The sequence below is a fragment of the Rhinoderma darwinii genome, unplaced genomic scaffold (genome assembly GCF_050947455.1).
Source record: "Rhinoderma darwinii isolate aRhiDar2 unplaced genomic scaffold, aRhiDar2.hap1 Scaffold_643, whole genome shotgun sequence".
Classification (NCBI taxonomy): Eukaryota; Metazoa; Chordata; class Amphibia; order Anura; family Rhinodermatidae; genus Rhinoderma; species Rhinoderma darwinii.
Window position 1 is genome coordinate 154,608 of NW_027464199.1, and position 23,615 is coordinate 178,222.

General features: G+C 49.6%; 9 non-coding genes and 4 pseudogenes across 9 annotated transcripts; all 13 read right to left on the reverse strand.

The window, feature by feature from the left end:
- Nucleotides 1–1,005: 1,005 nt before the first annotated feature.
- Nucleotides 1,006–1,196, reverse strand: LOC142726966 (U2 spliceosomal RNA). Its single transcript, XR_012877171.1, has one exon. It is a non-coding gene; the product is annotated as a U2 spliceosomal RNA (small nuclear RNA).
- Nucleotides 1,197–2,470: 1,274 nt separating this feature from the next.
- LOC142726967 (U2 spliceosomal RNA) lies at nt 2,471–2,661 on the reverse strand. The gene has a single exon (XR_012877172.1). It is a non-coding gene; the product is annotated as a U2 spliceosomal RNA (small nuclear RNA).
- Nucleotides 2,662–3,935: 1,274 nt separating this feature from the next.
- On the reverse strand, nt 3,936–4,126 carry LOC142726968 (U2 spliceosomal RNA). Its single transcript, XR_012877173.1, has one exon. It is a non-coding gene; the product is annotated as a U2 spliceosomal RNA (small nuclear RNA).
- Nucleotides 4,127–5,400: 1,274 nt separating this feature from the next.
- On the reverse strand, nt 5,401–5,591 carry LOC142726876 (U2 spliceosomal RNA). The gene has a single exon (XR_012877110.1). It is a non-coding gene; the product is annotated as a U2 spliceosomal RNA (small nuclear RNA).
- Nucleotides 5,592–6,865: 1,274 nt separating this feature from the next.
- Nucleotides 6,866–7,056, reverse strand: LOC142726878 (U2 spliceosomal RNA). The gene has a single exon (XR_012877111.1). It is a non-coding gene; the product is annotated as a U2 spliceosomal RNA (small nuclear RNA).
- Nucleotides 7,057–8,330: 1,274 nt separating this feature from the next.
- LOC142726890 (U2 spliceosomal RNA) lies at nt 8,331–8,505 on the reverse strand (annotated as a pseudogene).
- Nucleotides 8,506–14,061: 5,556 nt separating this feature from the next.
- LOC142726913 (U2 spliceosomal RNA) lies at nt 14,062–14,163 on the reverse strand (annotated as a pseudogene).
- A 1,308-nt stretch (nt 14,164–15,471) lies between these two features.
- LOC142726879 (U2 spliceosomal RNA) lies at nt 15,472–15,662 on the reverse strand. Its single transcript, XR_012877112.1, has one exon. It is a non-coding gene; the product is annotated as a U2 spliceosomal RNA (small nuclear RNA).
- Nucleotides 15,663–16,936: 1,274 nt separating this feature from the next.
- LOC142726880 (U2 spliceosomal RNA) lies at nt 16,937–17,127 on the reverse strand. The gene has a single exon (XR_012877113.1). It is a non-coding gene; the product is annotated as a U2 spliceosomal RNA (small nuclear RNA).
- A 1,274-nt stretch (nt 17,128–18,401) lies between these two features.
- Nucleotides 18,402–18,592, reverse strand: LOC142726881 (U2 spliceosomal RNA). Its single transcript, XR_012877114.1, has one exon. It is a non-coding gene; the product is annotated as a U2 spliceosomal RNA (small nuclear RNA).
- Nucleotides 18,593–19,866: 1,274 nt separating this feature from the next.
- On the reverse strand, nt 19,867–20,047 carry LOC142726900 (U2 spliceosomal RNA; annotated as a pseudogene).
- A 788-nt stretch (nt 20,048–20,835) lies between these two features.
- LOC142726916 (U2 spliceosomal RNA) lies at nt 20,836–20,905 on the reverse strand (annotated as a pseudogene).
- Nucleotides 20,906–22,179: 1,274 nt separating this feature from the next.
- Nucleotides 22,180–22,370, reverse strand: LOC142726883 (U2 spliceosomal RNA). The gene has a single exon (XR_012877116.1). It is a non-coding gene; the product is annotated as a U2 spliceosomal RNA (small nuclear RNA).
- Nucleotides 22,371–23,615: the final 1,245 nt, after the last annotated feature.

The following is a 23,615-nucleotide window of genomic DNA, read 5'->3' on the forward strand; positions in this document are numbered from 1 at the left end:
CAAATACTGGCGGCGGCAGCAGTAGCAGTAAGTGCATGCCCACTGCCACCCCTTCTCCTTTCACACCTTGTATCAGCTTTAATCCAGTCAGGTGCTGCCTGCTGAGCAGCACTGACCAACACTGCCTGGGCCCAGGCTTTTATCTCTGAGGCCCCATTATGATGTCAGAAAGCTGGCTCTGGAATCCTGAGGGCTCCACTATGACACGTGCAAAGTTCCGTCTGAACTTTATATAAGACGGTGAGGCTCAGTCAGTCACTCAGTGTTGCCTGAGAGGGCAACACTGCAACAGCCGGCCGCCAGGCTGTCTTTTTTTTGCACAGCTAGTTGCCTCCAGGAGGCCACAAGAGGGAGACAAGGGACTGCAAAATGGAAAATAGGCATCCACCAACTTTACAGACAACTTGTTCTCCTTGCTCCTACAACCTCCATCCTTGCACAGTTTGTTATTCTTCCAGGTAACAAAGTAACAAATCCAAATTGCTGCTCTCTTTGTAGGCAAGCAAGGCTTTGTTGCAACTGCAATTCTTACTTCTTCTTGAAATGTAGGGACGACAGTACATTCCATCACATCCATCTAGTGTACACAGGTAGGTCCATTGTGGCGGGTAGGCGGCTGGCTGCTTTAATGGCTGTTTGCTGTTCCCCTACTCCACTATTTGACTGTGGTGCTGCATCAATCAGTGGCTGGCTCAGGTGCAGCTCTTTAACTTACCTAGGAGGGAGGGCGGAGAGAAGACAAGGAAGGTGAATGAGCTGTTCCAATGTGAAATGCCGGAAACACAGAAACACAGAAGACACACACACACACACACAACAAGAGGTGGCAATGTATTAATTAATTGCATTTAATAAATGAGCTCATTATCACACATGACTGTACAAATGCATTGTCCAACAGGTGTTGAAATAATGGGATTAAAAGGGGAGATCCCTTCAGAAAGACAGAAACAATGGCAAAGAGAAAAAACACTTTTGGAATCTGCTTTTAGTCAACACATAAGGAAAGGGTGCACCGGTCCTGGAAATACTGCAATACCAGGTCAATGCGTGGAGTGGACAGAGCAAGCTCTATTTCCATCTCCCTGTTCTAAAAATCCATTTAATATATGGTCCCCAGATAGGGGACGTATCAGATATTAAACTGATAAGAACAGATACTACACTTGATCTTAGCCAAAAGGCCGAGAAGCGATAACCCGAATGGGCCGGCCGTTGACCGAGCCTGCCTAATACTGCTGTTCACCCCTTGCAGCGATTGATTCAGCCTACTCCTAGGCAATTCCATGGGGCCCTGCAGGCTCACACACATTTACAGCTACTAAGCGGGAGGGAGGTGAATAAAGGCCGGAGAGGAAGCTACACAGGATTTGCTTCTTTTGCTTGCACCACAATGCAGTGCTGAAAGAGGAGGAATCTACATAAAAACGCCTTCTTGGCAACGCCCAAATGCCCTCCTGCCGTGCAAATACTGGCGGCGGCAGCAGTAGCAGTAAGTGCATGCCCACTGCCACCCCTTCTCCTTTCACACCTTGTATCAGCTTTAATCCAGTCAGGTGCTGCCTGCTGAGCAGCACTGACCAACACTGCCTGGGCCCAGGCTTTTATCTCTGAGGCCCCATTATGATGTCAGAAAGCTGGCTCTGGAATCCTGAGGGCTCCACTATGACACGTGCAAAGTTCCGTCTGAACTTTATATAAGACGGTGAGGCTCAGTCAGTCACTCAGTGTTGCCTGAGAGGGCAACACTGCAACAGCCGGCCGCCAGGCTGTCTTTTTTTTGCACAGCTAGTTGCCTCCAGGAGGCCACAAGAGGGAGACAAGGGACTGCAAAATGGAAAATAGGCATCCACCAACTTTACAGACAACTTGTTCTCCTTGCTCCTACAACCTCCATCCTTGCACAGTTTGTTATTCTTCCAGGTAACAAAGTAACAAATCCAAATTGCTGCTCTCTTTGTAGGCAAGCAAGGCTTTGTTGCAACTGCAATTCTTACTTCTTCTTGAAATGTAGGGACGACAGTACATTCCATCACATCCATCTAGTGTACACAGGTAGGTCCATTGTGGCGGGTAGGCGGCTGGCTGCTTTAATGGCTGTTTGCTGTTCCCCTACTCCACTATTTGACTGTGGTGCTGCATCAATCAGTGGCTGGCTCAGGTGCAGCTCTTTAACTTACCTAGGAGGGAGGGCGGAGAGAAGACAAGGAAGGTGAATGAGCTGTTCCAATGTGAAATGCCGGAAACACAGAAACACAGAAGACACACACACACACACACAACAAGAGGTGGCAATGTATTAATTAATTGCATTTAATAAATGAGCTCATTATCACACATGACTGTACAAATGCATTGTCCAACAGGTGTTGAAATAATGGGATTAAAAGGGGAGATCCCTTCAGAAAGACAGAAACAATGGCAAAGAGAAAAAACACTTTTGGAATCTGCTTTTAGTCAACACATAAGGAAAGGGTGCACCGGTCCTGGAAATACTGCAATACCAGGTCAATGCGTGGAGTGGACAGAGCAAGCTCTATTTCCATCTCCCTGTTCTAAAAATCCATTTAATATATGGTCCCCAGATAGGGGACGTATCAGATATTAAACTGATAAGAACAGATACTACACTTGATCTTAGCCAAAAGGCCGAGAAGCGATAACCCGAATGGGCCGGCCGTTGACCGAGCCTGCCTAATACTGCTGTTCACCCCTTGCAGCGATTGATTCAGCCTACTCCTAGGCAATTCCATGGGGCCCTGCAGGCTCACACACATTTACAGCTACTAAGCGGGAGGGAGGTGAATAAAGGCCGGAGAGGAAGCTACACAGGATTTGCTTCTTTTGCTTGCACCACAATGCAGTGCTGAAAGAGGAGGAATCTACATAAAAACGCCTTCTTGGCAACGCCCAAATGCCCTCCTGCCGTGCAAATACTGGCGGCGGCAGCAGTAGCAGTAAGTGCATGCCCACTGCCACCCCTTCTCCTTTCACACCTTGTATCAGCTTTAATCCAGTCAGGTGCTGCCTGCTGAGCAGCACTGACCAACACTGCCTGGGCCCAGGCTTTTATCTCTGAGGCCCCATTATGATGTCAGAAAGCTGGCTCTGGAATCCTGAGGGCTCCACTATGACACGTGCAAAGTTCCGTCTGAACTTTATATAAGACGGTGAGGCTCAGTCAGTCACTCAGTGTTGCCTGAGAGGGCAACACTGCAACAGCCGGCCGCCAGGCTGTCTTTTTTTTGCACAGCTAGTTGCCTCCAGGAGGCCACAAGAGGGAGACAAGGGACTGCAAAATGGAAAATAGGCATCCACCAACTTTACAGACAACTTGTTCTCCTTGCTCCTACAACCTCCATCCTTGCACAGTTTGTTATTCTTCCAGGTAACAAAGTAACAAATCCAAATTGCTGCTCTCTTTGTAGGCAAGCAAGGCTTTGTTGCAACTGCAATTCTTACTTCTTCTTGAAATGTAGGGACGACAGTACATTCCATCACATCCATCTAGTGTACACAGGTAGGTCCATTGTGGCGGGTAGGCGGCTGGCTGCTTTAATGGCTGTTTGCTGTTCCCCTACTCCACTATTTGACTGTGGTGCTGCATCAATCAGTGGCTGGCTCAGGTGCAGCTCTTTAACTTACCTAGGAGGGAGGGCGGAGAGAAGACAAGGAAGGTGAATGAGCTGTTCCAATGTGAAATGCCGGAAACACAGAAACACAGAAGACACACACACACACACACAACAAGAGGTGGCAATGTATTAATTAATTGCATTTAATAAATGAGCTCATTATCACACATGACTGTACAAATGCATTGTCCAACAGGTGTTGAAATAATGGGATTAAAAGGGGAGATCCCTTCAGAAAGACAGAAACAATGGCAAAGAGAAAAAACACTTTTGGAATCTGCTTTTAGTCAACACATAAGGAAAGGGTGCACCGGTCCTGGAAATACTGCAATACCAGGTCAATGCGTGGAGTGGACAGAGCAAGCTCTATTTCCATCTCCCTGTTCTAAAAATCCATTTAATATATGGTCCCCAGATAGGGGACGTATCAGATATTAAACTGATAAGAACAGATACTACACTTGATCTTAGCCAAAAGGCCGAGAAGCGATAACCCGAATGGGCCGGCCGTTGACCGAGCCTGCCTAATACTGCTGTTCACCCCTTGCAGCGATTGATTCAGCCTACTCCTAGGCAATTCCATGGGGCCCTGCAGGCTCACACACATTTACAGCTACTAAGCGGGAGGGAGGTGAATAAAGGCCGGAGAGGAAGCTACACAGGATTTGCTTCTTTTGCTTGCACCACAATGCAGTGCTGAAAGAGGAGGAATCTACATAAAAACGCCTTCTTGGCAACGCCCAAATGCCCTCCTGCCGTGCAAATACTGGCGGCGGCAGCAGTAGCAGTAAGTGCATGCCCACTGCCACCCCTTCTCCTTTCACACCTTGTATCAGCTTTAATCCAGTCAGGTGCTGCCTGCTGAGCAGCACTGACCAACACTGCCTGGGCCCAGGCTTTTATCTCTGAGGCCCCATTATGATGTCAGAAAGCTGGCTCTGGAATCCTGAGGGCTCCACTATGACACGTGCAAAGTTCCGTCTGAACTTTATATAAGACGGTGAGGCTCAGTCAGTCACTCAGTGTTGCCTGAGAGGGCAACACTGCAACAGCCGGCCGCCAGGCTGTCTTTTTTTTGCACAGCTAGTTGCCTCCAGGAGGCCACAAGAGGGAGACAAGGGACTGCAAAATGGAAAATAGGCATCCACCAACTTTACAGACAACTTGTTCTCCTTGCTCCTACAACCTCCATCCTTGCACAGTTTGTTATTCTTCCAGGTAACAAAGTAACAAATCCAAATTGCTGCTCTCTTTGTAGGCAAGCAAGGCTTTGTTGCAACTGCAATTCTTACTTCTTCTTGAAATGTAGGGACGACAGTACATTCCATCACATCCATCTAGTGTACACAGGTAGGTCCATTGTGGCGGGTAGGCGGCTGGCTGCTTTAATGGCTGTTTGCTGTTCCCCTACTCCACTATTTGACTGTGGTGCTGCATCAATCAGTGGCTGGCTCAGGTGCAGCTCTTTAACTTACCTAGGAGGGAGGGCGGAGAGAAGACAAGGAAGGTGAATGAGCTGTTCCAATGTGAAATGCCGGAAACACAGAAACACAGAAGACACACACACACACACACAACAAGAGGTGGCAATGTATTAATTAATTGCATTTAATAAATGAGCTCATTATCACACATGACTGTACAAATGCATTGTCCAACAGGTGTTGAAATAATGGGATTAAAAGGGGAGATCCCTTCAGAAAGACAGAAACAATGGCAAAGAGAAAAAACACTTTTGGAATCTGCTTTTAGTCAACACATAAGGAAAGGGTGCACCGGTCCTGGAAATACTGCAATACCAGGTCAATGCGTGGAGTGGACAGAGCAAGCTCTATTTCCATCTCCCTGTTCTAAAAATCCATTTAATATATGGTCCCCAGATAGGGGACGTATCAGATATTAAACTGATAAGAACAGATACTACACTTGATCTTAGCCAAAAGGCCGAGAAGCGATAACCCGAATGGGCCGGCCGTTGACCGAGCCTGCCTAATACTGCTGTTCACCCCTTGCAGCGATTGATTCAGCCTACTCCTAGGCAATTCCATGGGGCCCTGCAGGCTCACACACATTTACAGCTACTAAGCGGGAGGGAGGTGAATAAAGGCCGGAGAGGAAGCTACACAGGATTTGCTTCTTTTGCTTGCACCACAATGCAGTGCTGAAAGAGGAGGAATCTACATAAAAACGCCTTCTTGGCAACGCCCAAATGCCCTCCTGCCGTGCAAATACTGGCGGCGGCAGCAGTAGCAGTAAGTGCATGCCCACTGCCACCCCTTCTCCTTTCACACCTTGTATCAGCTTTAATCCAGTCAGGTGCTGCCTGCTGAGCAGCACTGACCAACACTGCCTGGGCCCAGGCTTTTATCTCTGAGGCCCCATTATGATGTCAGAAAGCTGGCTCTGGAATCCTGAGGGCTCCACTATGACACGTGCAAAGTTCCGTCTGAACTTTATATAAGACGGTGAGGCTCAGTCAGTCACTCAGTGTTGCCTGAGAGGGCAACACTGCAACAGCCGGCCGCCAGGCTGTCTTTTTTTTGCACAGCTAGTTGCCTCCAGGAGGCCACAAGAGGGAGACAAGGGACTGCAAAATGGAAAATAGGCATCCACCAACTTTACAGACAACTTGTTCTCCTTGCTCCTACAACCTCCATCCTTGCACAGTTTGTTATTCTTCCAGGTAACAAAGTAACAAATCCAAATTGCTGCTCTCTTTGTAGGCAAGCAAGGCTTTGTTGCAACTGCAATTCTTACTTCTTCTTGAAATGTAGGGACGACAGTACATTCCATCACATCCATCTAGTGTACACAGGTAGGTCCATTGTGGCGGGTAGGCGGCTGGCTGCTTTAATGGCTGTTTGCTGTTCCCCTACTCCACTATTTGACTGTGGTGCTGCATCAATCAGTGGCTGGCTCAGGTGCAGCTCTTTAACTTACCTAGGAGGGAGGGCGGAGAGAAGACAAGGAAGGTGAATGAGCTGTTCCAATGTGAAATGCCGGAAACACAGAAACACAGAAGACACACACACACACACACAACAAGAGGTGGCAATGTATTAATTAATTGCATTTAATAAATGAGCTCATTATCACACATGACTGTACAAATGCATTGTCCAACAGGTGTTGAAATAATGGGATTAAAAGGGGAGATCCCTTCAGAAAGACAGAAACAATGGCAAAGAGAAAAAACACTTTTGGAATCTGCTTTTAGTCAACACATAAGGAAAGGGTGCACCGGTCCTGGAAATACTGCAATACCAGGTCAATGCGTGGAGTGGACAGAGCAAGCTCTATTTCCATCTCCCTGTTCTAAAAATCCATTTAATATATGGTCCCCAGATAGGGGACGTATCAGATATTAAACTGATAAGAACAGATACTACACTTGATCTTAGCCAAAAGGCCGAGAAGCGATAACCCGAATGGGCCGGCCGTTGACCGAGCCTGCCTAATACTGCTGTTCACCCCTTGCAGCGATTGATTCAGCCTACTCCTAGGCAATTCCATGGGGCCCTGCAGGCTCACACACATTTACAGCTACTAAGCGGGAGGGAGGTGAATAAAGGCCGGAGAGGAAGCTACACAGGATTTGCTTCTTTTGCTTGCACCACAATGCAGTGCTGAAAGAGGAGGAATCTACATAAAAACGCCTTCTTGGCAACGCCCAAATGCCCTCCTGCCGTGCAAATACTGGCGGCGGCAGCAGTAGCAGTAAGTGCATGCCCACTGCCACCCCTTCTCCTTTCACACCTTGTATCAGCTTTAATCCAGTCAGGTGCTGCCTGCTGAGCAGCACTGACCAACACTGCCTGGGCCCAGGCTTTTATCTCTGAGGCCCCATTATGATGTCAGAAAGCTGGCTCTGGAATCCTGAGGGCTCCACTATGACACGTGCAAAGTTCCGTCTGAACTTTATATAAGACGGTGAGGCTCAGTCAGTCACTCAGTGTTGCCTGAGAGGGCAACACTGCAACAGCCGGCCGCCAGGCTGTCTTTTTTTTGCACAGCTAGTTGCCTCCAGGAGGCCACAAGAGGGAGACAAGGGACTGCAAAATGGAAAATAGGCATCCACCAACTTTACAGACAACTTGTTCTCCTTGCTCCTACAACCTCCATCCTTGCACAGTTTGTTATTCTTCCAGGTAACAAAGTAACAAATCCAAATTGCTGCTCTCTTTGTAGGCAAGCAAGGCTTTGTTGCAACTGCAATTCTTACTTCTTCTTGAAATGTAGGGACGACAGTACATTCCATCACATCCATCTAGTGTACACAGGTAGGTCCATTGTGGCGGGTAGGCGGCTGGCTGCTTTAATGGCTGTTTGCTGTTCCCCTACTCCACTATTTGACTGTGGTGCTGCATCAATCAGTGGCTGGCTCAGGTGCAGCTCTTTAACTTACCTAGGAGGGAGGGCGGAGAGAAGACAAGGAAGGTGAATGAGCTGTTCCAATGTGAAATGCCGGAAACACAGAAACACAGAAGACACACACACACACACACAACAAGAGGTGGCAATGTATTAATTAATTGCATTTAATAAATGAGCTCATTATCACACATGACTGTACAAATGCATTGTCCAACAGGTGTTGAAATAATGGGATTAAAAGGGGAGATCCCTTCAGAAAGACAGAAACAATGGCAAAGAGAAAAAACACTTTTGGAATCTGCTTTTAGTCAACACATAAGGAAAGGGTGCACCGGTCCTGGAAATACTGCAATACCAGGTCAATGCGTGGAGTGGACAGAGCAAGCTCTATTTCCATCTCCCTGTTCTAAAAATCCATTTAATATATGGTCCCCAGATAGGGGACGTATCAGATATTAAACTGATAAGAACAGATTTTTTGATTGAAAAATGCTTTATTGACAATCAATCGTCATCATACAAACATTACTGCGACGCAGCGCAAGCCATGAAGCAGCAAATAATAAATAATAACAGTCGTCAAACATAACATGACAGTATAATACACAGTACAGGCTAGCCTATGCTATACATTACACCACATGCTACACTAACATTCTTGCATTCACTAAAGCCAAACAACAAAGCATTACAGACAAGTGATGGGATAGGGGAGTGGGTAGGAGGGGATAGGGAAGGGGGAAATCACAGGCCCGAAGCTTTATTGAAAGACAACACACAAGAAGGGAGAGTGGGGGGAAGGGGAGTATCAGTCCTCTTCCTCATCGACGTCCGGGCTGTCCCAGGTGGAATAGTCTCTGAGCAGGCTGTGGATCAGCCTGCGGCAGTCCTGGACGGACACACTCTCTCTCCGCAAAATCAGACGGTTCCTGGCAAACCATATAGCGTCCTTAAAGCAGTTCATAAGGCGCCAGGCTTCCTGGATTGCTCCATCCGTGGTATTCCCAGGAAATAGTCCATAAAGTACCGAGCGGTACGACAGTCTGTTCCTGGGTACTGAGTCCTTGAGTTCATGTTCCAAGGCTTTCAACAGACCCTGTGCAAAGGGGCACTGCCAGAAAATGTGCAAAGATGTTTCCTCCGTGAAGGGGCACCTGGGGCAGTACCGGGTCTTGCACAGGTTGCGGGCATGCATGAATGACCTAAGAGGCAGTCCTCCCTGGATGGCCATCCATGAAATGTCCTTGTGCCCGTTGGTCAACCTGCCAGATGACACGTTAGTCCAAACAGTCTCCAACGTGTCGGCATGAAGCTCTGGAACAGACTCCAGTGAGTCCTTTGCTCTGATGTGCTTGTGGATCGTCTTAGGTTTCCACAAGTCGGGCTTAAGACCCTCCAGTTGATGCTCCCTCATGAACCGGACGACATCTCCGTAGAACCAGGGAGCGTGCCAGTTGTAAGGGAAGGAGCTGTCCCACTTGTCCCAGCCAAAACCTCGCCAGAGGGGAAGGAGGAAGTAGCGGGACATGGCCTTGCCCGCAGAGCCGTTTGCTGTCCTCAGAGTCCTACGAACACAGTCACATACAAAAGCGATCCGCAGCAGAGTGGGAATGTCGGGTATACCCTTCCCACCTTTGCGGGGCTCCTTGTACATAACAGTCCGCTTTACTCTGTCCATTTTCGAGCCCCAGATGAAGCGAAACACAGTCCTGGTAATGGCCCTCGAGACGGTGGCAAGAGGGGGCCATGCCTGTGCAGTGTATTGTAGCACAGGCAAGACTTCGTTACGCAGGACCATTGCTTTGCCCTCAATAGTGAGTTGTCTGAGGCTCCACAGTCCGATCCTTTGGTTGACTTTGGCCAAGCGTTCTTCCCACGACTTTAGGGCTGCACCTTCCTTACCGAACCAGACTCCCAGAATTTTGATGAAGTCCGGCTTGATAGTAAACGGGAAGGAGGCAGGAGAAGGCAGGTACCACTTTCCGAAGAGCATGGCTTCCGACTTCCCGCAGTTGACTTTTGCCCCTGAAGCGCGTCCGAACTCCTCGCAGGTCTGGACGAGTGCAGTCACCGAACTCTGGTCAGCGCAGAAGACGGTCACGTCGTCCATGTACAGCGAGCATTTGACCTCGAAGTGTCCTGGACCTGGTGCGGTGATCCCTCTGATCTCTCCATTCTGCCGGATAGCCTCTGCGAAGAGCTCTATAACACAAACAAAAAGGAGAGGTGAAAGAGGACAGCCTTGTCTAACCCCCGACGATACAGGAAAGGGGTCAGTCTTCCAGCCGTTCACCAGCACCGAGCTGTAAATGTCGCAATACATCAGGTTAACATACAAACAGAACAACCTGCCAAGCCGCAGCCTACGCAGAGCCTTACCCATGAATTCGTGAGAGACCCGGTCAAAAGCCTTCTCCTGATCCAGACTGACCAGGGCCGCGTGTGTACGGCGGCTTTGCATGTAATGCACCGTGTCCCTCACCAGGGCAAGACTGTCGGCCACCCTACGGCCAGGAATGCCGCAGGTTTGGTCCGATCCGATGATCTGTCCGATGACAACCTTCAGTCTGTTGGCCAATACTTTGGCGAGGATCTTGTAGTCCACGTTCAGGAGAGAGATGGGACGCCAGTTTTTCAGGTCACATCTCTCCCCCTTCCGCTTATACAAGATCGTGATCATGCCTTCTCTCAAGGACGGTGGCATTCTACCCTCCACCACCATCTCCTCATAGAGCTCCAGCAGGTCCGGACTGATCAAGTCCCCCAGCGCTACATAGAGCTCTGCTGGGAGACCATCACTGCCCGGGGTCCTGCCGGGTCTGAAGGATTTAGCGGCAGAGAGCAGTTCCTCCACCGTCAGGGGTACATCCATAGCCTCCGTACCTGCAGGATCAAGATGATTAGTGATACCTGACAGGAATTTATCGGCGGCTTCGGGGTCAGTGGTTTTCCGGGAGTAGAGGCTTCGGTAGTAGTCTGTGACGACTCCCATCACCTCCTTCTTCCCAGAATGCATGTTTCCGGTCTCATCTCGAAGTTCCTTCAGGGGCGTGTGGCCGGCATGGAGTTTCCTGAAAAAGAACGAGTTACATTTCTCACCCTTCTCCAGGTTCTCCACCTTGGAACGAAAGACAATTCGCTTGGATTCCTCCTCAAAGTGCCTTTTCAGGCCCTTTTTGGCTTCCTCCAGCTCCTTCCTGACGTCCCAGCCGCATTGAAGGAGGTCTTGCAGGGATCGCAGCTGACGCTGCATCTCTCTGAAGTCTCTCTTCCTCTCACACGCCTGTTGACGACTTTTTGCCTGAAAGAAACAACGAAATTCAACTTTAACATATTCCCACCAGTCACAGGTTTTGTCAAAGAAAACTTTATCATTCCTCCAAACAATATAGGCGTCTCTAAGTTCCGCCAGTACCTCCTCTCTTTCCAGCAGGGCACAATTCAGCTTCCAGGAGCCAGGGCCGGGAGGAAAACCGTGGCCGATGGCACCCTGGAAGAGAATGGCCCTGTGGTCAGAGAAGAAGCAGGGGACCATGGAGTGCCCATGCTGCTTGACTGCCCGGGAGGTGAACACAAAGTCAATCCGAGAACGAAGTGAGCCATCGGGTCGGCTCCATGAATAGTTCACAGAGCCGATCCCCATGGAGCCCACAACGTCCTGCAAGGATGCTTCGGTTACCATCTCGATAAGCAGTTTGGAACTGACATCCAGTTTGATTGAAGTGCCGGAACTTCGTCCATCCTCTTCGATGGGGCAGTTGAAGTCCCCGGCCATCACCACTGCCCTAGTGGTGGCGAGCCGGGTCCGCAGGGTCTGGAATAGTTCCAGGCGCTCAGCCTTCATAGGGGGAGCGTACACGTTGATGAGCCTAATCGGCTCTCCTGCCCAGGAACCGTCTACGACCAACAAGCGGCCGCAGGCGAGCTCCTGGACAGAGTCAACAGTAAATACGCTTCCCCTAATCAGGATGGCAACCCCTGCAGACTTACAGTCGCCCCCACCAGACCAGTAGGACGGGCCATGGGTCCACTGCCTGGCCAGATGATGGTATGACCTGGAAGAGGGGAGAGTACATTCCTGCAGCATAAATACATCACTCGACTGCTTGGAAAGAAAAGTTAGCACCATCTGACATCTAGTCCTATCTCTAACACTCCTCACATTGAGGCTAAAGATGTCAAGTTTAGCAGCCATGGGGGAGAATAAAGAAGGTTAGTGCAAACGATACACCTTAGTTACCAGTCCGGTCGGGCGGATCCTCCTCTCCTGGCGGGTCCGAAAGATCCAGCAGGCCCTCTGACAAAAATTGTTCCAGGATTGTAGCCACCTGGATGTCTGTTGTGAAGTCGATGACCTCAGGTTCAGACACGAGTTCCTCCACCATCTGCTCCATTTCCTCCTGCTGCGCAAGGGAATCTTCGCAGATTTCCACGACTTGTCGCTTTGAGGACTCAGCAGCTGGGCTGTCCCTCACCTTTCTCTTCCTCTGGATGGCACCTGAGGAGACAAGAGGGGGAAAATCCTCCAGGGAGAGGACTCCAGCAGCTGGAGGGGAAGATGTTAGTGCTGCTGGAGCTGGGGAGAAGGGAGGCTGGGTTGGGAGAGGTGCAGGTGACAGGACCACTGAGATGGGTGGGTAGGAGAAGGTGAGAGCCTCAGTGGGGGTGACAGGGGTTGGGGACGGGGGGGTGGGGAGGGCCGGGCGAGGGAGGGTGGGAAGGGTAGGGCGAGGGAGGGCCGGGAGACGGGGGGGAGGGACTGTCGTCTTCTTACCATCCTTCTTATTCCCGGTCTTCTGCGCCGCTGGAGCTCTGGCTGGGGCGGGGTTCCCTCTGGCTGGAGCTTTCGCTGCTACAGTTGCCCAGGATCGATCCCTCTTCGGGCAGTCCTTGTAAGAGTGGGCTGCTTGTCCGCAGAGGTTGCACATTGTCCGTTTCGGGCAGTCTTTGGTCTCGTGTCCTGTTACCCGGCAGTTCTTGCAGGCGTCCTCCTTGCAGTCCTTCATCGAATGACCCTTCTTGCTGCATCTCCTGCAGATCTGCGGCATGTCCGGGTAGTAGATGAGGCCGTAGGAGTTGCCCAGCGAGAATGACTGGGGCAGGTGCTGGAGGCCGTCTTCCGCGCTTGAATCCTTGTTGAGTCGGACGATTACCGACCACTTGCCAGTCCAGAAGCCGAGTCCGTTCAGGATGTGGGTGGGTTCCCTCACCACTGTGCAGAACCGCTTCAGGAGCGTGGTGATGTCTTTGCCGGGGGTGTGTGGGTTCCGCATTGAGACCGTCACCCGCCTTTCCTCTCTTTGGACAGGGCAGTTGCCCACAAAGCGAGAGAAAGGGGATTCAGGCCTCGCCGCTTTCACCATCTCCCAGTACCTTCTGCAGATGTTGATTGAAGCGAAGGTCACGAAGAACATCCCGGTCATGAAGGCCTGGATGCTGATGGTCTCCGGCTTAGCGAAGCCCTGGTCCAGGAGCATCTTCTGGCAGAACACTTCTTCCGTCATGTCCGGCACTCTCCCGTCCACCTCCTTCAGCTTCAGGGCCACCGTCTGCTTCATCCAGGGCTCCAGGGTTGGAGCAGCCTGGTTCGGCTTCCTGGTGGCCTGTCCGCTTGAGGAGGCTTCAGGAGGAGATGTCCTGGCCTGGGCCGGCTCACCTGGTCCATCAGCCTTCTCCTTCTGGGTGGCAGGGTTGCTGGTTGAGGCCATGGCTTCTTCCAGCTGTTCCTGTCGCTTGGGGAGGATCTTCGATAGCTCTTTCCCGAAGGGGGCGGAGCTATGCAAATCTTCTCCTTGCTGGCCGAGGTTCTTCCACGAAATTTCTTCCGCAGCGGTTCCTCGTCGAGCTTCTTCTGCGGCCGAGCTTCTTCAAAGATCCCCTTCAGCAGCGGCTCTTCTCCGAAGGTCTCTGTCGCAGTTCTCCTTCTTCCCGGCAGCGATCTCCCGGAGCTTCTTCCCCGATGGCGGCTTCTCCCTTCTGGATCGTCGTCTTCGCTGGTTCTTCTCCGCAGTTCGTCGCCGGCTTCGTCTGGAACGCTCTTGGATCGCTAAGCTAGTGTTTATAGCCCCCAGTGGTTCTCCGAGCTATCTATCCTTACAAGGACTGATAAGAACAGATACTACACTTGATCTTAGCCAAAAGGCCGAGAAGCGATAACCCGAATGGGCCGGCCGTTGACCGAGCCTGCCTAATACTGCTGTTCACCCCTTGCAGCGATTGATTCAGCCTACTCCTAGGCAATTCCATGGGGCCCTGCAGGCTCACACACATTTACAGCTACTAAGCGGGAGGGAGGTGAATAAAGGCCGGAGAGGAAGCTACACAGGATTTGCTTCTTTTGCTTGCACCACAATGCAGTGCTGAAAGAGGAGGAATCTACATAAAAACGCCTTCTTGGCAACGCCCAAATGCCCTCCTGCCGTGCAAATACTGGCGGCGGCAGCAGTAGCAGTAAGTGCATGCCCACTGCCACCCCTTCTCCTTTCACACCTTGTATCAGCTTTAATCCAGTCAGGTGCTGCCTGCTGAGCAGCACTGACCAACACTGCCTGGGCCCAGGCTTTTATCTCTGAGGCCCCATTATGATGTCAGAAAGCTGGCTCTGGAATCCTGAGGGCTCCACTATGACACGTGCAAAGTTCCGTCTGAACTTTATATAAGACGGTGAGGCTCAGTCAGTCACTCAGTGTTGCCTGAGAGGGCAACACTGCAACAGCCGGCCGCCAGGCTGTCTTTTTTTTGCACAGCTAGTTGCCTCCAGGAGGCCACAAGAGGGAGACAAGGGACTGCAAAATGGAAAATAGGCATCCACCAACTTTACAGACAACTTGTTCTCCTTGCTCCTACAACCTCCATCCTTGCACAGTTTGTTATTCTTCCAGGTAACAAAGTAACAAATCCAAATTGCTGCTCTCTTTGTAGGCAAGCAAGGCTTTGTTGCAACTGCAATTCTTACTTCTTCTTGAAATGTAGGGACGACAGTACATTCCATCACATCCATCTAGTGTACACAGGTAGGTCCATTGTGGCGGGTAGGCGGCTGGCTGCTTTAATGGCTGTTTGCTGTTCCCCTACTCCACTATTTGACTGTGGTGCTGCATCAATCAGTGGCTGGCTCAGGTGCAGCTCTTTAACTTACCTAGGAGGGAGGGCGGAGAGAAGACAAGGAAGGTGAATGAGCTGTTCCAATGTGAAATGCCGGAAACACAGAAACACAGAAGACACACACACACACACACACACACACACACACACACACACACACACACACACAACAAGAGGTGGCAATGTATTAATTAATTGCATTTAATAAATGAGCTCATTATCACACATGACTGTACAAATGCATTGTCCAACAGGTGTTGAAATAATGGGATTAAAAGGGGAGATCCCTTCAGAAAGACAGAAACAATGGCAAAGAGAAAAAACACTTTTGGAATCTGCTTTTAGTCAACACATAAGGAAAGGGTGCACCGGTCCTGGAAATACTGCAATACCAGGTCAATGCGTGGAGTGGACAGAGCAAGCTCTATTTCCATCTCCCTGTTCTAAAAATCCATTTAATATATGGTCCCCAGATAGGGGACGTATCAGATATTAAACTGATAAGAACAGATACTACACTTGATCTTAGCCAAAAGGCCGAGAAGCGATAACCCGAATGGGCCGGCCGTTGACCGAGCCTGCCTAATACTGCTGTTCACCCCTTGCAGCGATTGATTCAGCCTACTCCTAGGCAATTCCATGGGGCCCTGCAGGCTCACACACATTTACAGCTACTAAGCGGGAGGGAGGTGAATAAAGGCCGGAGAGGAAGCTACACAGGATTTGCTTCTTTTGCTTGCACCACAATGCAGTGCTGAAAGAGGAGGAATCTACATAAAAACGCCTTCTTGGCAACGCCCAAATGCCCTCCTGCCGTGCAAATACTGGCGGCGGCAGCAGTAGCAGTAAGTGCATGCCCACTGCCACCCCTTCTCCTTTCACACCTTGTATCAGCTTTAATCCAGTCAGGTGCTGCCTGCTGAGCAGCACTGACCAACACTGCCTGGGCCCAGGCTTTTATCTCTGAGGCCCCATTATGATGTCAGAAAGCTGGCTCTGGAATCCTGAGGGCTCCACTATGACACGTGCAAAGTTCCGTCTGAACTTTATATAAGACGGTGAGGCTCAGTCAGTCACTCAGTGTTGCCTGAGAGGGCAACACTGCAACAGCCGGCCGCCAGGCTGTCTTTTTTTTGCACAGCTAGTTGCCTCCAGGAGGCCACAAGAGGGAGACAAGGGACTGCAAAATGGAAAATAGGCATCCACCAACTTTACAGACAACTTGTTCTCCTTGCTCCTACAACCTCCATCCTTGCACAGTTTGTTATTCTTCCAGGTAACAAAGTAACAAATCCAAATTGCTGCTCTCTTTGTAGGCAAGCAAGGCTTTGTTGCAACTGCAATTCTTACTTCTTCTTGAAATGTAGGGACGACAGTACATTCCATCACATCCATCTAGTGTACACAGGTAGGTCCATTGTGGCGGGTAGGCGGCTGGCTGCTTTAATGGCTGTTTGCTGTTCCCCTACTCCACTATTTGACTGTGGTGCTGCATCAATCAGTGGCTGGCTCAGGTGCAGCTCTTTAACTTACCTAGGAGGGAGGGCGGAGAGAAGACAAGGAAGGTGAATGAGCTGTTCCAATGTGAAATGCCGGAAACACAGAAACACAGAAGACACACACACACACACACAACAAGAGGTGGCAATGTATTAATTAATTGCATTTAATAAATGAGCTCATTATCACACATGACTGTACAAATGCATTGTCCAACAGGTGTTGAAATAATGGGATTAAAAGGGGAGATCCCTTCAGAAAGACAGAAACAATGGCAAAGAGAAAAAACACTTTTGGAATCTGCTTTTAGTCAACACATAAGGAAAGGGTGCACCGGTCCTGGAAATACTGCAATACCAGGTCAATGCGTGGAGTGGACAGAGCAAGCTCTATTTCCATCTCCCTGTTCTAAAAATCCATTTAATATATGGTCCCCAGATAGGGGACGTATCAGATATTAAACTGATAAGAACAGATACTACACTTGATCTTAGCCAAAAGGCCGAGAAGCGATAACCCGAATGGGCCGGCCGTTGACCGAGCCTGCCTAATACTGCTGTTCACCCCTTGCAGCGATTGATTCAGCCTACTCCTAGGCAATTCCATGGGGCCCTGCAGGCTCACACACATTTACAGCTACTAAGCGGGAGGGAGGTGAATAAAGGCCGGAGAGGAAGCTACACAGGATTTGCTTCTTTTGCTTGCACCACAATGCAGTGCTGAAAGAGGAGGAATCTACATAAAAACGCCTTCTTGGCAACGCCCAAATGCCCTCCTGCCGTGCAAATACTGGCGGCGGCAGCAGTAGCAGTAAGTGCATGCCCACTGCCACCCCTTCTCCTTTCACACCTTGTATCAGCTTTAATCCAGTCAGGTGCTGCCTGCTGAGCAGCACTGACCAACACTGCCTGGGCCCAGGCTTTTATCTCTGAGGCCCCATTATGATGTCAGAAAGCTGGCTCTGGAATCCTGAGGGCTCCACTATGACACGTGCAAAGTTCCGTCTGAACTTTATATAAGACGGTGAGGCTCAGTCAGTCACTCAGTGTTGCCTGAGAGGGCAACACTGCAACAGCCGGCCGCCAGGCTGTCTTTTTTTTGCACAGCTAGTTGCCTCCAGGAGGCCACAAGAGGGAGACAAGGGACTGCAAAATGGAAAATAGGCATCCACCAACTTTACAGACAACTTGTTCTCCTTGCTCCTACAACCTCCATCCTTGCACAGTTTGTTATTCTTCCAGGTAACAAAGTAACAAATCCAAATTGCTGCTCTCTTTGTAGGCAAGCAAGGCTTTGTTGCAACTGCAATTCTTACTTCTTCTTGAAATGTAGGGACGACAGTACATTCCATCACATCCATCTAGTGTACACAGGTAGGTCCATTGTGGCGGGTAGGCGGCTGGCTGCTTTAATGGCTGTTTGCTGTTCCCCTACTCCACTATTTGACTGTGGTGCTGCATCAATCAGTGGCTGGCTCAGGTGCAGCTCTTTAACTTACCTAGGAGGGAGGGCGGAGAGAAGACAAGGAAGGTGAATGAGCTGTTCCAATGTGAAATGCCGGAAACACAGAAACACAGAAGACACACACACACACACACAACAAGAGGTGGCAATGTATTAATTAATTGCATTTAATAAATGAGCTCATTATCACACATGACTGTACAAATGCATTGTCCAACAGGTGTTGAAATAATGGGATTAAAAGGGGAGATCCCTTCAGAAAGACAGAAACAATGGCAAAGAGAAAAAACACTTTTGGAATCTGCTTTTAGTCAACACATAAGGAAAGGGTGCACCGGTCCTGGAAATACTGCAATACCAGGTCAATGCGTGGAGTGGACAGAGCAAGCTCTATTTCCATCTCCCTGTTCTAAAAATCCATTTAATATATGGTCCCCAGATAGGGGACGTATCAGATATTAAACTGATAAGAACAGATACTACACTTGATCTTAGCCAAAAGGCCGAGAAGCGATAACCCGAATGGGCCGGCCGTTGACCGAGCCTGCCTAATACTGCTGTTCACCCCTTGCAGCGATTGATTCAGCCTACTCCTAGGCAATTCCATGGGGCCCTGCAGGCTCACACACATTTACAGCTACTAAGCGGGAGGGAGGTGAATAAAGGCCGGAGAGGAAGCTACACAGGATTTGCTTCTTTTGCTTGCACCACAATGCAGTGCTGAAAGAGGAGGAATCTACATAAAAACGCCTTCTTGGCAACGCCCAAATGCCCTCCTGCCGTGCAAATACTGGCGGCGGCAGCAGTAGCAGTAAGTGCATGCCCACTGCCACCCCTTCTCCTTTCACACCTTGTATCAGCTTTAATCCAGTCAGGTGCTGCCTGCTGAGCAGCACTGACCAACACTGCCTGGGCCCAGGCTTTTATCTCTGAGGCCCCATTATGATGTCAGAAAGCTGGCTCTGGAATCCTGAGGGCTCCACTATGACACGTGCAAAGTTCCGTCTGAACTTTATATAAGACGGTGAGGCTCAGTCAGTCACTCAGTGTTGCCTGAGAGGGCAACACTGCAACAGCCGGCCGCCAGGCTGTCTTTTTTTTGCACAGCTAGTTGCCTCCAGGAGGCCACAAGAGGGAGACAAGGGACTGCAAAATGGAAAATAGGCATCCACCAACTTTACAGACAACTTGTTCTCCTTGCTCCTACAACCTCCATCCTTGCACAGTTTGTTATTCTTCCAGGTAACAAAGTAACAAATCCAAATTGCTGCTCTCTTTGTAGGCAAGCAAGGCTTTGTTGCAACTGCAATTCTTACTTCTTCTTGAAATGTAGGGACGACAGTACATTCCATCACATCCATCTAGTGTACACAGGTAGGTCCATTGTGGCGGGTAGGCGGCTGGCTGCTTTAATGGCTGTTTGCTGTTCCCCTACTCCACTATTTGACTGTGGTGCTGCATCAATCAGTGGCTGGCTCAGGTGCAGCTCTTTAACTTACCTAGGAGGGAGGGCGGAGAGAAGACAAGGAAGGTGAATGAGCTGTTCCAATGTGAAATGCCGGAAACACAGAAACACAGAAGACACACACACACACACACAACAAGAGGTGGCAATGTATTAATTAATTGCATTTAATAAATGAGCTCATTATCACACATGACTGTACAAATGCATTGTCCAACAGGTGTTGAAATAATGGGATTAAAAGGGGAGATCCCTTCAGAAAGACAGAAACAATGGCAAAGAGAAAAAACACTTTTGGAATCTGCTTTTAGTCAACACATAAGGAAAGGGTGCACCGGTCCTGGAAATACTGCAATACCAGGTCAATGCGTGGAGTGGACAGAGCAAGCTCTATTTCCATCTCCCTGTTCTAAAAATCCATTTAATATATGGTCCCCAGATAGGGGACGTATCAGATATTAAACTGATAAGAACAGATTTTTTTTTTTTTTATTGAAAGCCCGAGTCGTGCTTTCTATCACCCAAGTGCATAAAAAGTGCAGAGGTGCCACACAAAAAGTGCACAAGGATGCGGTCTATCGCAGCCCTTCTCTTAAAAGAGAGAGGCCCCGCATAACCATTCCCTGACCCTCCAAACCATAGGCCTAGAGGATCAAGGATCGATGGTCCCCCCTCGCCGAAGCTTAGGGAGACCCAAACACACTCCTAGGCTTCTACCTGGGCTGCCACCCCAGTGTCCACCTAGGAGCCTGCATCCTAGTTGCACCTCCCCTCCGAAGAAGGGAGGCCGGGTTGCAGGGGAAAAAGGAACCAGAAGGCCACACATTTTCCCCCTAGACCTCAGGAGGGTCCCAAAAGGGCACCGCATCCCAAAATCCTTGTGACAAACGTGACAAACACACAGTGAAAAACAAAATTAAATAAGTGGATGTGCGCTGTGATACAGCCTGGACATCCGCCAGGTATATAAAAATTCCTCATCTCCCAGCCAGAAGGCCGGGAGAATAAAGGTGTGTGCTTAAAAGTGTGAAAGAAGAGTGCGTGCAAGTGTGCCTTCACTCAGTGGGATCCCACCCCCAGTGAGTTAGGGCACCCCAGGGTCACCAGCCCTGGGGCACATAGCAACTCGGGCTTTCAAACTACCCGACCTCCTGACCTCGATCCGGCGGTCGCCTGGTCACCTACAAATGGTACCTTTAAACCAAATGCGTACACCAGAGCGATGACCGTTGTGGTTCCCTGCCCTCACCTCGGCGTTCTGTCATCCCCCTACGATGGCCCACGTACCACCGGCAGGGATGATTACTAACCTCAGCTTGAGCAGGTACTACACTTGATCTTAGCCAAAAGGCCGAGAAGCGATAACCCGAATGGGCCGGCCGTTGACCGAGCCTGCCTAATACTGCTGTTCACCCCTTGCAGCGATTGATTCAGCCTACTCCTAGGCAATTCCATGGGGCCCTGCAGGCTCACACACATTTACAGCTACTAAGCGGGAGGGAGGTGAATAAAGGCCGGAGAGGAAGCTACACAGGATTTGCTTCTTTTGCTTGCACCACAATGCAGTGCTGAAAGAGGAGGAATCTACATAAAAACGCCTTCTTGGCAACGCCCAAATGCCCTCCTGCCGTGCAAATACTGGCGGCGGCAGCAGTAGCAGTAAGTGCATGCCCACTGCCACCCCTTCTCCTTTCACACCTTGTATCAGCTTTAATCCAGTCAGGTGCTGCCTGCTGAGCAGCACTGACCAACACTGCCTGGGCCCAGGCTTTTATCTCTGAGGCCCCATTATGATGTCAGAAAGCTGGCTCTGGAATCCTGAGGGCTCCACTATGACACGTGCAAAGTTCCGTCTGAACTTTATATAAGACGGTGAGGCTCAGTCAGTCACTCAGTGTTGCCTGAGAGGGCAACACTGCAACAGCCGGCCGCCAGGCTGTCTTTTTTTTGCACAGCTAGTTGCCTCCAGGAGGCCACAAGAGGGAGACAAGGGACTGCAAAATGGAAAATAGGCATCCACCAACTTTACAGACAACTTGTTCTCCTTGCTCCTACAACCTCCATCCTTGCACAGTTTGTTATTCTTCCAGGTAACAAAGTAACAAATCCAAATTGCTGCTCTCTTTGTAGGCAAGCAAGGCTTTGTTGCAACTGCAATTCTTACTTCTTCTTGAAATGTAGGGACGACAGTACATTCCATCACATCCATCTAGTGTACACAGGTAGGTCCATTGTGGCGGGTAGGCGGCTGGCTGCTTTAATGGCTGTTTGCTGTTCCCCTACTCCACTATTTGACTGTGGTGCTGCATCAATCAGTGGCTGGCTCAGGTGCAGCTCTTTAACTTACCTAGGAGGGAGGGCGGAGAGAAGACAAGGAAGGTGAATGAGCTGTTCCAATGTGAAATGCCGGAAACACAGAAACACAGAAGACACACACACACACACACAACAAGAGGTGGCAATGTATTAATTAATTGCATTTAATAAATGAGCTCATTATCACACATGACTGTACAAATGCATTGTCCAACAGGTGTTGAAATAATGGGATTAAAAGGGGAGATCCCTTCAGAAAGACAGAAACAATGGCAAAGAGAAAAAACACTTTTGGAATCTGCTTTTAGTCAACACATAAGGAAAGGGTGCACCGGTCCTGGAAATACTGCAATACCAGGTCAATGCGTGGAGTGGACAGAGCAAGCTCTATTTCCATCTCCCTGTTCTAAAAATCCATTTAATATATGGTCCCCAGATAGGGGACGTATCAGATATTAAACTGATAAGAACAGATACTACACTTGATCTTAGCCAAAAGGCCGAGAAGCGATAACCCGAATGGGCCGGCCGTTGACCGAGCCTGCCTAATACTGCTGTTCACCCCTTGCAGCGATTGATTCAGCCTACTCCTAGGCAATTCCATGGGGCCCTGCAGGCTCACACACATTTACAGCTACTAAGCGGGAGGGAGGTGAATAAAGGCCGGAGAGGAAGCTACACAGGATTTGCTTCTTTTGCTTGCACCACAATGCAGTGCTGAAAGAGGAGGAATCTACATAAAAACGCCTTCTTGGCAACGCCCAAATGCCCTCCTGCCGTGCAAATACTGGCGGCGGCAGCAGTAGCAGTAAGTGCATGCCCACTGCCACCCCTTCTCCTTTCACACCTTGTATCAGCTTTAATCCAGTCAGGTGCTGCCTGCTGAGCAGCACTGACCAACACTGCCTGGGCCCAGGCTTTTATCTCTGAGGCCCCATTATGATGTCAGAAAGCTGGCTCTGGAATCCTGAGGGCTCCACTATGACACGTGCAAAGTTCCGTCTGAACTTTATATAAGACGGTGAGGCTCAGTCAGTCACTCAGTGTTGCCTGAGAGGGCAACACTGCAACAGCCGGCCGCCAGGCTGTCTTTTTTTTGCACAGCTAGTTGCCTCCAGGAGGCCACAAGAGGGAGACAAGGGACTGCAAAATGGAAAATAGGCATCCACCAACTTTACAGACAACTTGTTCTCCTTGCTCCTACAACCTCCATCCTTGCACAGTTTGTTATTCTTCCAGGTAACAAAGTAACAAATCCAAATTGCTGCTCTCTTTGTAGGCAAGCAAGGCTTTGTTGCAACTGCAATTCTTACTTCTTCTTGAAATGTAGGGACGACAGTACATTCCATCACATCCATCTAGTGTACACAGGTAGGTCCATTGTGGCGGGTAGGCGGCTGGCTGCTTTAATGGCTGTTTGCTGTTCCCCTACTCCACTATTTGACTGTGGTGCTGCATCAATCAGTGGCTGGCTCAGGTGCAGCTCTTTAACTTACCTAGGAGGGAGGGCGGAGAGAAGACAAGGAAGGTGAATGAGCTGTTCCAATGTGAAATGCCGGAAACACAGAAACACAGAAGACACACACACACACACACAACAAGAGGTGGCAATGTATTAATTAATTGCATTTAATAAATGAGCTCATTATCACACATGACTGTACAAATGCATTGTCCAACAGGTGTTGAAATAATGGGATTAAAAGGGGAGATCCCTTCAGAAAGACAGAAACAATGGCAAAGAGAAAAAACACTTT